This window comes from Triticum urartu, chromosome 5A (assembly GCF_056163025.1).
Source record: "Triticum urartu cultivar PI428250 chromosome 5A, HENAU_Tu73, whole genome shotgun sequence".
NCBI lineage: Eukaryota > Viridiplantae > Streptophyta > Magnoliopsida > Poales > Poaceae > Triticum > Triticum urartu.
Window position 1 is genome coordinate 110,125,553 of NC_141877.1, and position 13,254 is coordinate 110,138,806.

Consider the following 13,254-nt stretch of genomic DNA (forward strand, 5'->3'; position numbering starts at 1 on the left):
TGATATTCGGCAGCATTATTAGAGTTTGTATACATTATTTGGATCACATAGTGGACTGTGTCTCCTATGGGGGATGTCAGGACGACACCAGCCCCAAGTCCGGCTAGCATTTTAGAGCCGTCGAAGTGCATCACTGAGGACCCACAAGTATAGGGGATCTACCGTAGTCCTTTCGATAAGTAAGAGTGTCGAACCCAACGAGGAGCAGAAGTAAATGATAAGCGGTTTTCAGCAAGGTATTCTCTGCAAGCACTGAAATTATCGGTAACAGATAGTTTTGTGATAAGGTAATTGGTAACGAGTAGCAAGTAATAAAAGTAAATAAGGTGCAGCAAGATGGCCCAATCCTTTTTGTAGCAAAGGACAAGCCTGGACAAACTCTTATATGAAGGAAAGCACTCCCAAGGACACATGGGAATTATCGTCAAGCTAGTTTTCATCACGATCATATGATTCACGTTTGGTACTTTGATAATTTGATATGTGGGTGGACCGGTTCTTGGGTGCTGTCCTTACTTGGACAAGCATCCCACTTATGATTAACCCCTATTGCAAGCATCCGCAACTACAACAGAAGTATTAAGGTAAACCTAACCATAGCATGAAACATATGGATCCAAATCAGCCCCTTACGAAGCAACACATAAACTAGGGTTTAAGCTTCCGTCACTCTAGCAACCCACCATCTACTTATTACTTCCCAATGCCTCCCTCTAGGCCCAAACAATGCTGAAGTGTCATGTAGTCGACGTTCACATGACACCACTAGAGGGATGACAACATACATCTCATCAAAATATCGAACGAATACCAAATTCACATAACTACTAATAGCAAGACTTCTCCCATGTCCTCAGGAATAAATGTAACTACTCACAAAGCATATTCATGTTCATAATCAGAGGGGTATTAATATGCATAATGGATCTGAACATACGATCTTCCACCAAGTAAACCAACTAGCATCAACTACAAGGAGTAATCAACACTACTAGCAACCCACAGGTACCAATCTGAGGTTTGGATACAAAGACTGGATACAAGAGATGAACTAGGGTTTGAGATGAGATGGTGCTGGTGAAGATGTTGATGGAGATTAACCCCCTCCCGATGAGAGGATCATTGGTGATGATGATGGTGATGATTTCCCCCTCCCGGAGGGAAGTTTTCCCGGCAGAACATCTCTGCCGGAGCCCTAGATTGGTTTCGCCAAGGTTCCGCCTCGTGGCGGCGGAGTTTCGTCTCGTAAGCTTGCTTATGATTTTTTCTTAGACGAAAGACCTCATATAGCAGAAGATGGGCATCGGAGGGCCACCAGGGGGCCCACGAGGCAGGGGGCGTGCCCAGGGGAGTAGGGCGCGCCCCCTCCCTCGTGGCTGGTGGGTGGCCCCCTCTGTTACTTCTTGCGCTCAGTATTTTTATATATTCTGGAAATAACTTCCGTGCAGTTTCAAGACTTTTGGAGCTGTGTAGAATAAGTCTCTAATATTTGCTCCTTTTCCAGCCTAGAATCCCAGCTTCCGGCATTCTCCCTCTTCATGTAAACCTTGTAAAATAAGAGAGAATAGGCATAAGTATTGTGACATAATATGTAATAACAGCCCATAATGCAATAAATATCGATATAAAAGCATGGTGCAAAATGGACGTATCAACTCCCCCAAGCTTAGACCTCGCTTGTTCTCAAGCGAAAGCCGAAATCGAAAAATATGTCCACATGTTTGGAGACAGAGGTGTCGATAAAATAAAATACGGACATGAGGGCATCATGATCATTCTCGGAACAGCAACACACACACACACACACACACACACATATATATATATATATCGTCATATGATCTCTTATGCTAAAGTAACAATTCAATCACAATTTCAAGTATGAATTATAAACTTCATTGAAAACTAACAAACTACAATCTCAGTCATTGAAGCAATTTCAATTTATCATAACATCGGAAAGAGTCAAATAAGAGCTTTTCAGCAAGTCCACATACTCAAATATCATTTAGTCTTTCACAATTGCTAACACTCACGCAATATTTATGGGTATGAAGTTTTAATCGGACACAGAGAAAGATAGGGGCTTATAGTTTTGCCTCCCAACCTTTTACCTCAAGGGTAATGTCAACCATAATAGTTCATGAAAACTCACATCCAATTAGCTATATATATCTGGATCTTTCCAACACATTGTGCTTGCCAAAGGATAAAATGTAAAAGGAAAGGTGAAGATCACCATGACTCTTATATAAGGTAGAAGACAAGAATAAAAGATAGGCCCTTCGCAGAGGGAAGCAGAGGTTGTCATGCGCTTTATGGTTGGATGCACAAAATCTTAATGCAAAAGAACGTCACTTTATATTGCCACTTGTGACATGGACCTTTATTATGAAGTCCGTCGCTTTTATTTCTTCCACATCACAAGATCGTATAAAGCTTATTTTCTCCATAGTAATAAGCCATACATATTTAGAGAGCAATTTTTATTGCTTGCACCGATGACAACTTACTTGATGGATCTTACTCAATCCATAGGTAGATATGGTGGACTCTCATGGCAAAACTGGGTTTAGGGATATTTGGAAGCAGAAGTAGTATCTCTACTTGGTGCAAAGAAAGTGGCTAGCATGAGAGGGAAAGGCAAGCTCAACATGTTGGATGATCCATGACAATATAATTTATCTCAGATGTAAGAAAACATAACCCATTACGTTGTCTTCCTTGTCCAACGTCAACTCTTTAGCATATCATACTTTAATGAGTGCTCACAGTCATAAAAGATGTCCAAGATAGTATATTTATATGTGAACCTCTATTTCTTTATTACTTCCTATTAATTGTAATGATGACCAAAACTATGTTTGTCAACTCTCAACAACTTTTATTCATCATACTCTTTATATGTGAGCCCATTACTCTCCATATGATCCATATGATCTCTTTGTTTCTTTTTATTTATTCTCTTTTATTTTATTCCCTCAATATCATAGCAAAATAATCAAGCCCTTGACTCAACACTAATCTAGCTCACGGACTCTATTACATAAGAAGATCATAAACCAAACTCACAACTAGATCATACTAAAAATTTATTCCACTAGATCAAGATATTATCAAAAGGATCGAACTAAGAAAAACGGTAAAGATAAAAGTAACGGTGATATGATACCGGGGCACTCCCCCAAGCTTGGCAGTTGCCAAGGGAAGTGCCCATACCCGACACTCAGTTCTTCTTTGTTGGTGAAGAAGATGATGGTTTTGTTGATGGTGAGCTTCTTCCTTAATTTGCGCTTGAGGGAAGAGTTTTGATCCCTCAGGTCATTGATTTCCTGCTCCAGCCTTAGTATATTTTTTCATAATTCCTGCTTGTTTTCCTGCAAGAGGCGAAAAGGGATAAACTTGATCTTAGGTTTCTTTGCTCTATCTGGGAGGATTGACTTTTTGAACTCCACGTGCATGTCCCCAGGTTGAGGTAGTGGGACTTCATCTTCATCTGAGCTCGTCTTCTCCTTTCCCTTAGGTTCATAGTCCTCTTCTTCTTCCGTAGTCCAACCACAATGCTCTACATCCCCATAGACCTTGGGATCTGTAAGGTAATCAGCCACATAGCTTTCTCCTTCCGAATCCTGGGATGACATGTTGCTCAAATCTGTAGCAGAACAGTTCGAAACAAAGACATGAGATTTCTGCATGATACGGTGGTCAAAACCTTCGGGAGATTATATAATGAATTTTTACCGACCAAAAGAAGTATCGTGCAAGAAAACGGAGCCCGGAGAGCGCATGAGGTGCCCACGAGGAAGGGGGTGTGCCCAGGAGGGTAGGGCGCGCCCTCCACCCTCGTGGAAGCCCCGTGTCCTTCCCGGTCTGCTTCTTATTTTCTTATTTTTTATATATTCCAAAACGGAGAAATATTGCCATTAGAACTGTTTTGGAGTCAGTTTACTTACCGTACCACGTACCTATTCTTTTTCGGAGTCTGAAACGTTTTGGAAAGTGTCCCTTATGTATTCCTCCGGGTTACGGTTTCAATAATGTTAGTTTCAACATTTATGGGATTACCGGAGATATAATGTTTGATTCTTTGACCGTTCACCACCTTCGGATTTGTGCCTTCGAAGTTGTTGATTTTTATGGCACCGGAATGATAGACCTCCTCGATGATGTAAGGGCCTTCCCATTTAGAGAGAATTTTGCCTGCAAAAAATCTTAAACGAGAGTTGTATAGCAATACATAATCACCTACATTGAACTCACGCTTTTGTATCCTTTTGTCATGCCATCTTTTAACTTTTTCTTTAAACAACTTGGCATTCTCATAGGCCCGGGTTCTCCATTCATCAAGTGAGCTAATGTCAAATAACCTTTTCTCACCGGAAAGTTTGAAATCATAATTGAGCTCTTTAATGGCCCAATATGCCTTATGTTCTAGCTCAAGAGGTAAGTGACATGCTTTGCCATAAGTCATTTTATACGGGGACATACCCATAGGATTTTTGTATGCAGGTCTATAAGCCCATAATGCATCATCAAGTTTCTTGGTCCAATTCTTTCTAGATATATTAACAATCTTTTGCAAAATTAATTTGAGCTCTCTATTACTTAATTCTACTTGTCCACTAGACTGTGGGTGATAAGGAGATGCAATTCTATGATTAACATAATACTTAGCATGCATTTTACGAAAGGCACCATGAATAAAGTGTGAACCACCATCAGTCACTAAATATCTAGGGACTCCAAACCTTAGGAAAATAACTTCTTTAATCATCTTAATAGAGGTGTTATGATCAGCACTACTAGTTGGAATCGCTTCTACCCACTTAGTAACGTAATCAACAGCAACTAAAATATGTGTATACCCATTAGAGGAAGGAAAAGGTCCCATACAATCAAAGACCCAAACATCAAATGGTTCAATAACAAGTGAATAATTCATAGGCATTTCTTGACGTCTACTAATATTACCAATTCTTTGACATTATCACAAGACAAGACAAACTTACGGGCATGCTTGAAGAGAGTAGTCCAATAAAAACCGGATTGCAATACCTTATGTGCAGTTCTCTCTCTAGCATGGTGTCCTCCATAGGCTTCGGAGTGACACTTGCGTAGGATATGTTCCTGTTCATGCTCAGGTACACAACGTCTAATAATACCATCTACTCCTTTATAAAGATGTGGGTCATCCCAAAAGTAATGTCTTAAATCATAGAAGAACCTTTTCTTTTGCTGGTATGTGAAACTAGGTGGTATAAATTTAGCAACAATATAATTAGCATAATCAACATACCATGGAGCCGTACGAGAAGCATTTATGATAGCTAATTGTTCATTAGGAAAGCTATCATCAATAGGTAGTGGGTCATCAAGAACATTCTCTAACCTAGACAAGTTGTCTACAACGGGGTTTTCAGCTTCCTTTCTATCAATGATATGCAAATCAAATTCTTGTAGCAAGAGAACCCATCTAATAAGTCTAGGTTTAGCATCTTTCTTTTCCATAAGGTATTTAATAGCGGCATGATTAGTGTGAATAGTTACTTTAGAATCAACAATATAAGGTCTGAACTTATCACACGCAAATACAACTGCTAGGAATTCTTTTTCAGTAGTAGCATAATTTCTCTGGGCATTGTCTAGAGTTTTACTAGCATATTGAATAACATTTAATTTCTTATCAACTCTTTGTCCTAGAACAGCCCCTACATCATAATCACTAGCATCACACATAATTTCAAAGGGTAAATTACAATCAGGTGGCTGAACAATAGGTGCAGAAATCAAAGCTTTCTTAAGTATTTCAAATGCTTCTACACAATCATCATCAAAAACAAAAGGAATATATTTTTGTAATAGGTTAGTCAGAGGCGGAGAAATTTTTGAGAAGTCCTTAATGAACCTCCTATAAAAATTGGCATGACCTAGAAAACTTCTTATACCTTTGATGTCCTTGGGACACATCATCTTTTCAATAGCATCAACTTTAGCTTTATTAACTTCAATACCTCTTTCAGAAATTTTATGCCCCAAGACAATACCTTCATTAACCATAAAGTGGCACTTCTCCCAATTCAAGACAAGATTAGTTTCTTCACATCTCTGCAAAACTCGATCAAGGTTGCTCAAGCAATCATCAAAAGAGGATCCATAAACGGAGAAATCGTCCATGAAAACCTCACAAATCTTTTCACAAAAGTCAGAGAATATAGCCATCATGCATCTTTGAAAGGTAGTAGGTGCATTACATAAACCAAAAGACATACATCTATAAGCAAAGGTACCGAAAGGGAAAGTAAAAGTGGTCTTAGCTTGATCATCAGCTGACACAGGTATTTGAGAGAAACCAGAGTAACCATCTAGAAAGCAAAAATGTGTATGTTTGGATAATCTTTCTAGAATTTGATCAATAAAAGGAAAAGGGTAATGATCTTTTTTAGTAGCTTTATTTAATTTGCGGAAATGAATTACCATCCTATAACCTGTAATAATTCTTTGTGGGATCAATTCATCTTCATCATTAGGAACAACGGTAATACCTCCCTTCTTAGGGACACAATGGACATGACTTACACACTAACTATCAGCAACGGGATAAATTATACCTGCCTCAAGGAGTTTTAATATTTCCTTTCTTACCACTTCTTTCATCTTAGGATTTAGCTGTCGTTGATGATCAATAACTGGTTTGGCATCCTTCTCCAAATTTATTTTGTGTTGACATAGAGTGGGACTAATGCCCTTAAGATCATCAAGAGTATATCCAATAGCAACACGGTGCTTCTTGAGAGTTTTCAATAATTTCTTTTCTTCATGCTCTGAAAGGTTAGCACTAATAGTAACATGATATGCCTTCTTTTCATCAATATAAGCATATTTAAGAGTATCAGGTAATGGTTTAAGCTCAAACACGGGATCACCCTTGGGTGGAGGAGGATCCCCTAGGATTTCAACAGGAAAGTTGTGTTTCAGAATAGGTCCTTGTTTAAAGAATACTTCATCTATTTCCCTTCTTTCATTCATGAACATATCGTTTTCATGGTCGAGCAAATATTGTTCTAAAGGATCATTAGGAGGCACAACAATAGAAGCAAGACCAATAATTTCATCCTTACTAGGTAATTCCTCATCACGGGGTTGTCTATGAAATTTAGAGAAGTTAAACTCATGAGACATATCACCCAAACCAATAGTAACAACATCCTTTTTGCAGTCTATCCTAGCATTAACAATATTTAAGATGGGTCTACCAAATATAATGGGACAAAAGCTATCTTGTGGGGAACCAAGAACAAGAAAATCAGCAGGATATTTAACCTTCCCACACAAGACATCAACATCTCTAACTATCCCAATCGGTGAAATAGTATCTCTATTGGCAAGCTTAATTGTAACATCGATATCTTCTATCTTAGCAGGTGCAATATCATGCATAATTTCTTTGTATAAGGTATGAGGTATTGCACTAGCACTAGCACCCATATCACATAAGCCATGATAACAATGATCTCCTATTTTAATAGAAATAACAGGCATGCCTATAACAGGTCTATGTTTATCCTTAGCACCATGTTTAGCAATTCTAGCAGTTTCTTCACAGAAATAAATAACCTGCCCATCAATATTATCGGCCAAGAGATCTTTAACCATAGTGATATTAGTTTCAACTTTAATTTGCTCAGGGGGTTTGTGTGTCCTAATATTACTCTTGTTGACTACTGTTGAAGCTTTAGCATGATCCATAATTCTAACAGGGAAAGGTGGTTTCTCAACATAAGCAGTGGGAACAACAGGATCATCATAAGTGATAGTTTTTTCTTCAACTTTAATAGGTGCAACTACTTTTGTTTCAATGGGAGGATTATATTTAAACCACTTCTCCTTAGGGAGATCAACATGAGTAGCAAAAGATTCACAGAAAGAAGCTAATATCTCAGAGTCAAGTCCATATTTAGTGCTAAACTTATGGAAAACATTAGTATCCATAAAAGATTTAACACAATCAAACTTAGGTGTCATACCTAACTCCTTACCTTCGTCGAGATCCCAATCTTCAGAGTTGCGTTTAATCCTCTCCAATAAATCCCATCTTAATTCAATAGTTTTCATCATAAAAGAACCAACACAATAAGTATCGAGCATGGAGCGATTGTTGTCAGAAAGCCGATCATAAATTTTTTGAATAATCATTTCTCTTGAGAGCTCGTGATTGGGGCATGAATATAACATTGACTTAAGCCTCCCCCAAGCTTGAGAGATTCTTTCTCCTTCGCGAGGCCAAAAATTATATATATATATATATATATAATTACGATCACGATGAACAGATGCATAGGATAAAACTTCTGGTGAAATTCCAATTTCAATCGCTTATAGTCCCATGATCCCATATCATCACATAGCCTATACCATGTCAATGCATCTATCTTCAAAGATAAAGGGAATACCTTCTTCTTGATAACATCATCGGGCATACCTGAAAGCTTAAATAATCCACAAACTTCATCCACATAGATTAAGTGCAAATCGGGATGCAATGTTCCATCTCCTGCAAAAGGATCAGCTAGCAGTTTCTCTATCATACCTGAAGGAATTTCAAAGTAAATATTTTCAGTAGGTTGGGGGGTAGCTAATTGTGGTTCCGGACGAGGTGAAGATACCCCGAACAAACCCATCAAAGGATTATGTTCCATAGTAACAAGTGACAGTAAATTTCAGCACACTATATAAATTTTCCCTTACCAAATTCCACCTACCAAAGGCGCTTCACTCCCCGGCAACGGCGCCAGAAAAGAGTCTTGATGACCCACAAGTATGGGGGATCTATCGTAGTCCTTTCAATAAGTAAGAATGTCGAACCCAACGAGGAGCACAAGGAAATGATAAGCGGTTTTCAGCAAGGTATTCTCTGCAAGCACTGAAATTATCGGTAACAGATAGTTTTGTGATAAGGTAATTGGTAACGAGTAGCAAGTAATAAAATTAAATAAGGTGCAGCAAGATGGCCCAATCCTTTTTGTAGCAAAGGACAAGCCTGGACAAACTCTTATATGAAGGAAAGCGCTCCCGAGGACACATGGGAATTATCGTCAAGCTAGTTTTCATCACGATCATATGATTCGCGTTCAGTACTTTGATAATTTGAGATGTGGGTGGACCGGTGCTTGGGTACTGTCCTTACTTGGACAAGCATCCCACTTATGATTAACCCCTATTGCAAGCATCCGCAACTACAACAGAAGTATTAAGGTAAACCTAACCATAGCATGAAACATATGGATCCAAATCAGCCCCTTACGAAGCAACGCATAAACTAGGGTTTAAGCTTCTGTCACTCTAGCAACCCATCATCTACTTATTACTTCCCAGTGCCTCCCTCTAGGCCCAAACAATGGTGAAGTGTCATGTAGTCGACGTTCACATGACACCACTAGAGGGATGACATCATACATCTCATCAAAATATCGAACGAATACCAAATTCACATGACTACTAATAGCAAGACTTCTCCCATGTCCTCAGGAACAAACGTAACTACTCACAAAGCATATTAATGTTCATAATCAGAGGGGTATTAATATGCATAATGGATTTGAACATATAATCTTCCACCAAGTAAACCAACTAGCATCAACTACAAGGAGTAATCAACACTACTAGCAACCCACAGGTACCAATCTGAGGTTTGGATACAAAGATTGGATACAACAGATGAACTAGGGTTTGAGATGAGATGTTTCTGGTGAAGATGTTGATGGAGAGTGACCCCCTCCCGATGAGAAGATGGTTGGTGATGACGATGGTGATGATTTCCCCCTCCCGGAGGGAAGTTTCCCCGGCAGAACAGCTCTGCCGGAGCCCTAGATTGGTTCCGCCAATGTTCTGCCTCGTGGCGGCGGAGTTTCATCTCGTAAGCTTGCTTATGATTTTTTTCTCGGACCAAAGACCTCATATAGCAGAAGATGGGCATCGGAGGGCCATGATAACCCAAAAGTATAGGGGATCGCAATAGTTTTCAAGGGTAGAGTATTCAACCCAAATTTATAGATTCGACACAAGGGGGGCCAAAGAATATTCTCAAGTATTAGCACCCGAGTTGTCAATTCAACCACACCTAGAAACTTAATATATGCAGCAAAGTGTTTAGCAACAAAGTAATATGGTAGTAGTGGTAACAGTAGCAAAAGGTAACGGTAGCAAAAGTAGTGTTTTTGGTATTTTGTAGCGATGATAGCAATAGCAACGGAAAAGTAAATAAGCGAAGAGCAATATATGGAAAGCTCGTAGGCAATGGATCGGTGATGGAGAATTATGCCGCATGTGGTTCATCATGTAACAGTCATAACCTAGGGTGACACAGAACTAGCTCCAATTCATCAATGTAATGTAGGCATGTATTCCGAATATACTCATACATGCTTATGGAAAAGAACTTGCATGACATCTTTTGTCCTACCCTCCCGTGGCAGCGGGGTCCTAGCGGAAACTAAGGGATATTAAGGCCTCCTTTTAATAGAGTACCGGAACAAAGCATTAACACATAGTGAATACATGAACTCCTCAAAATATGGTCATCACCGGTAAGTATCCCGATTATTGTCACTTCGGGGTTAACGGATCATAACACATAATAGGTGACTATAGACTTGCAAGAAGGATCAAGAACTCTCATATATTGATGAAAACATAATTGGTTCAGATCTGAAATCATGGCACTCGGGCCCTAGTGACAAGCATTAAGCATAGCAAAGTCATAGCAACATCAATCTCAGAACATAGTGGATACTAGGGATCAAACCCTAACAAAACTAACTCGATTACATGATAAATCTCATCCAACCCATCACCGTCCAGCAAGCCTACGATGTAATTACTCACGCACGGCGGTGAGCATCATGAAATTGGTGATGGAGGATGGTTGATGATGACGATGGCGACAGATTCCCCTCTCTGGAGCCCTGAACGGACTCCAGATCAGCCCTCCCGAGAGGTTTTAGGGCTTGGCGGCGGCTCCGTACCGTAAAACGCGATAATTTATTCTCTCTGATTTTTTTCTCCCCGAAAGCAAATATATAGAGTTGGAGTTGAGGTCGGAGGAGCTCCATGGGGCCCACAAGGTAGGGGGCGCGCCCTAGGGGGGCAGGCGCGCCCCCCACCCTCGTGGACAGGTGGTGGGCCCCTGGTCTTCATCTTTTGCAAGGATTTTTTATATTTTCCGAATAGATGTTCTGTGAAGTTTTAGGTCATTCCGAGAACTTTTGTTTCTGCACATAAATAACACCATAGCAATTCTGCTGAAAACAGCGTCAGTCCGGGTTAGTTCCATTCAAATCATGCAAGTTAGAGTCCAAAACAAGGGCAAAAGTGTTTGGAAAAGTAGATACGATGGAGACGTATCAACTCCCCCAAGCTTAATCCTTTGCTTGTCCTCAAGTAATTCAGTTGATAAACTGAAAGTGATAAAGAAAAACTTTTACAAACTCTGTTTGCTCTTGTTGTTGTAAATATGTAAAGCCAACATTCAAGTTTTCAGCAAAGATTATGACTAACCACATTCACGATAATGCTTAGGTCTCAAGTTTACTCATATCAATGGCATAATCAACTAGCGAGCAATAATAATAAATCTCGGATGACAACACTTTCTCAAAACAATCATAATATGATATAACAAGATGGTATCTCTCTAGCCCTTTCTGAGACCGCAAAACATAAATGCAGAGCACCTTTAAAGATCAAGGATGGACAAGACATTGTAATTCATGGTAAAAGAGATCCAGTCAAGTCATACTCAATGTAAACTAACAATAATGAATGCAAATGACAGCAGTGCTGTCCAACTGGTGCTTTCTAATAAGAGGATGATGACTCAACATAAAAGTAAATGGATAGGCCCTTCGCAGAGGGAAACAGGGATTTGTAGAGGTGCTAGAGCTCGGTTTTGAAATAGAGATGAATAATATTTTGAGCGGTATACTTTCATTGTCAACATAACAACCAAGAGATGGCGATATTTGCCATGCTACACACATTATAGGCGGTTCCCAAACAGAATGGTAAAGTTTATACTCCCCCTCCACCAACAAGCATCAATCATGGCTTGCTCAAAACAACGAGTGCCTCCAACTAACAACAGTCCCAGGGGGAGTTTTGTTTGCAATTATTTTGATTTAGTTTGCATAAAGCATGGGACTGGGCATCCCGGTGACCAACCACTTTCTCGTGAGTGAAGAGCGGAGTCCACTCCTCTTGAGAATAACCCGCCTAACATGGAAGATACGGACAACCCTAGTTGATACATGAGCTATTCGAGCATACAAAACAGGATATTTATTTGAAGGTTTAGAGTTTGGCACATACAAATTTACTTGGAATGGCAGGTAGATACCATATATAGGTAGGTATGGTGGACTCATATGGAATAAATTTAGGGTTTAAGGGATTGGATGCACAAGCAGTATTCCTTCTTAGTGCAGGTGAAGGCTAGCAAAAGACTGGGAAGCGACCAGCTAGAGAGTGACAACAGTCATGAACATGCATTAAAATTAATCAACACCGAATGCAAGCATGAGTATGATATAATGCACCATGAACATAATTATCGTGAAGGCTATGTTGATTTTGTTTCAACTATATGCGTGAACATGCGCCAAGTCAAGTCACTTAAATCATTCAGAGGAGGATACCACCCTATGATACCACATCACAACCATTTTAATAGCATGTTGGCACGCGAGCTAAACCATTATAAGCTCCTAGCTAATTAAGCATGGCACAAGAAACTATGATCTCTAGTTGTCATTGCAAACGTGTTTATTCATAATAGGCTGAATCAGGAACGATGAACTAATCATATTTACAAAAACAAGAGAGGTCGAGTTCATGCCAGCTTTTCTCATCTCCGTCAGTTGATTATATATCGTCATAATTGCCTTTCACTTGCACGACCGAATAGTGTGAATAATAATAAGAGTGCACGTGCATTGGACTAAGCTGGAATCTGCAAGCATTCAATAAACAGGAGAAGACAAGGCAATATGGGCTCTTTTATCAGATCAACAATAATGCATATAAGAGCTACTTCAACAATTTAATCATGGTCTTCTCCTATCAACCCCCAAAGAAAAGAAAAGAATTAAAACTATTTACACGGGAAAGCTCCCAACAAGCAAAAGAAGAACATGAAATCTTTTTGGGTTTCCTTTTTAATTACTACTACAAGCATGGAAAGTAAACTAATTAAAAGCTACA